The sequence below is a fragment of the Sinocyclocheilus rhinocerous genome, unplaced genomic scaffold (genome assembly GCF_001515625.1).
Source record: "Sinocyclocheilus rhinocerous isolate Xijiao unplaced genomic scaffold, SAMN03320098_v1.1 scaffold1231, whole genome shotgun sequence".
NCBI lineage: Eukaryota > Metazoa > Chordata > Actinopteri > Cypriniformes > Cyprinidae > Sinocyclocheilus > Sinocyclocheilus rhinocerous.
In genome coordinates, this window is record NW_015654047.1 from 4,747 (window position 1) to 7,850 (window position 3,104).

Here is a 3,104-nt window from a genome sequence, read left to right on the forward strand (position 1 = left end):
CTGCCGATAAGAGTGAAGCTAGGATTTGTAAGCTTCTTGGTACGAGAGTTCATACCTCCACCTTTGAGATGTTTCAAATGCCAACGAATGGGACATACTGCAAATCTTTGTAAAGGGAAAATGCGATGTGCAAAATGCGGGGGAGAACATGAATATGGCAAGTGTGAGGAGGGTGTAGAGATTAAATGCTGTAATTGTGGGGGAGGATGTCCTGTGCAACAAGAAGCTCGTGAAGTACAAAAAATAAAAACAGTGCAAAATTTAACATATGCAGAAGCTACCCGTAAGGTAAAAGCCAAAGGTATAGTTGAAACAAAGAGAACTAATGTGCAAGGAATCAGGACGGAATCCTATATCCAGAAAGGAGTAAATCCTGAGAGGAAGGAATCAGATCTACATATTATGATGAATAAAATTGACTTTGTGGCATTCATTTGTGCGGTGGTAAATGGCACTTCACAAGTGGAAAGGAAATCGGACAAGTTAAAGATTGTCGTAGAATGTGCTAACAAATTTCTCAAGTTAACAGGAGTTACAGCAGAGGAGGTCCATGGGATTTTGAAAGCAAAGGAAGGAACTGCTGCTTTGGATACGACTCAGAGTAATAATAAATAGTTGTATAATATCTTTCCTACTACTACATTGGAATGCCAGGAGCTTAATAGCAAATGGGCAAGAATTTAAAAAACATATCACAGAAATGGAATAGGCACCAGCCATCATGTGTATTCAGGAGACATGGTTAATTAGCTCCTTGGATTTTAAGATCAGTGGATATGTAGTAGAGAGGAAAGATAGAGAAACTGGAAGAGGTGGAGGGTGTGCAACATTTATTAAAGTAGGCGTAGCATATAAGAGAATATACAAAAGTAATAAATAGAATGTGTAAGTATAGAAGTAATGGGAATACATGAAGAAATTAGAATTGCAAATTTTTATAATCCATGCAAAGAAATAAGTAATAATGGGTGATACACAGGGTAAAATTATTATATGTGGGGATTTTAATGCTGTGGGGATTTTATGGGGTAGTAAAAATACAGACAATAATGGGATAGTTATAGAAGAGCACTCACTTGTATGTTTGAATGATGGGAAACCAACAAGAATGGATATAATAAAAGGTGGCATGTTTAGATCTCACAATAACATCAGCTGCCTTAGCCGGTAAGTGTACTTGGAGTGTACATGAAGATAATTTGGGCAGTGATCATTGGCCTGCAGTTTGTGAGATTCAGAATGCAATTCGAAAGCAAAACTTTATTCAGTGTGCAAGATGGGGATTTAAGCAGGCAAAATGGAAGCAATTGTATGTGTTGTGTGAAGAAAATTTCAAAAATATGAAATTTACCGTTAATAAGAGGTGATGGAAAGAAAAAGAAAAGTGTACCGTGGTGGTCTGAAGAGTGCACAGTGGCAATTAGAGAGAGGAATAAGGCATTCCGGATAAAAGGTTAATAACGCAAGATACAGTTGTAGAATATCAGAAGAAAAGGGCAGCTGCAAGAAGGGTAATTAAAAGTGCAAAGAGAAAGGCTTGGCAGGAATTCTGTAACACAATTGGAAGAGAGACTGGAATGCATGTGGTATAGAGAATGATTAGGAAAATGAGTGGTATTGACAATTATAAACAGATCCCTGTAACTGAAGAGGAAGGGAAAATGGCCATAACGAATAAAGAAAAGACAGAAGTCTTAGGTAAAACTTTTGCTAAAATTCATAGTATTGAAAACTCTTAAAAAGAGTTCTTAAACAGAAGACAAGAACTAAGTAAAATATATGAGAATGTTTGTCGGAAAAAAACAAGGAGTTGATAATAATATGAGGATTTAAATTCTTTTGAGTTAAAAATAGCCGTTAACAATTCAAAGAATACAACGCCAGGGAGAGACATGATCAGTTACAGTATGTTAACAAATTTACCAGATGTAGCCATTAAAGCATTATTGGATTTATATAATCATATATGAAATGAAGGCACCTTGCCCAAAGATTGGAAAAGTGCAATAGTGATACCAGTAGTGAAACCAGGTAAAGATGCAACAAAATCCAATAGTTGTAGGCCAATTGCTCTTACATCTACACTATGCAAGGTAATGGAGAAAATGATAGTAAGAAGGCATATGAAAAGGCATATGACACTTTATGGAGGGAGGGACTGTTAAAGGGGTCATAGGATGCTACATGCACTTTTACAAGTTGTTGGAACTGAAATGTGTGTTGGCAGTGTGTGTACACAACCACCCTATAATGATAAAAATCCACCCAGTGTTTTTTTTTAAATCTGGTTAATTTAAATAAAATTGGAATGGGGGGAGAATGTATAATTGGATATTAGATTTTTTTGTTTGAGCATACATTCCAGGTAAGAATAGGTGAAGAAATGTCAGCATCGTATGATATTCTGAATGGGACTCCACAAGGAAGTGTAGTCCAATTTTATTTCATTTGATGATTAATGATATATTTGAAACAGTTAAACCAAGCATTGGGAAGGCATTATATGCAGATGATGGTGCAGTATGAAAAAGAGGTAGGAATTTAGGAAATGTAGTTAAAGGAATACAAGAATCAATAAATGAAGTTGAAAGGTGGTCAGTAGATTGGGGATTGAAGTTTTCAGTATCAAAGACTCAATATATGGTTTTTACAAAGAAAAAGAAAAAGGAACAAATTACTCTGAAATTATATGAACAATTGTTAGAAAGAGTGACAGAGTTCAAATATCTTGGATTAATCTTTGATGAGAAATTAACTTGGAAGAGACATGCAAAACAAATGCAAAGGAGTAATAAATTGCATGACTTCAATAGCTAAGTATGAATGGGGAGCAAGACGTGTATATCAAGTCTTAATACGTTTTAGTATAGATTGTGGGTGTGCAGTGTAAAAAAGAACAGTTTTAGGGAAGTCACAGAAAGGAAGATTAAGGATCTTGTGGCTGATCTTGCCTGTGGCTCAGTGGTGGAGCATTGCGTTAGCAGCTCAAATGGTAGAGGGTTTGATTCCCAGGGAACACACATATTGGTAAAAAATATATAGCCTGAATGCACTGTAAGTCGCTTGGGACAAAAGCGTCTGCTAAATGCATAAATTATTAAATT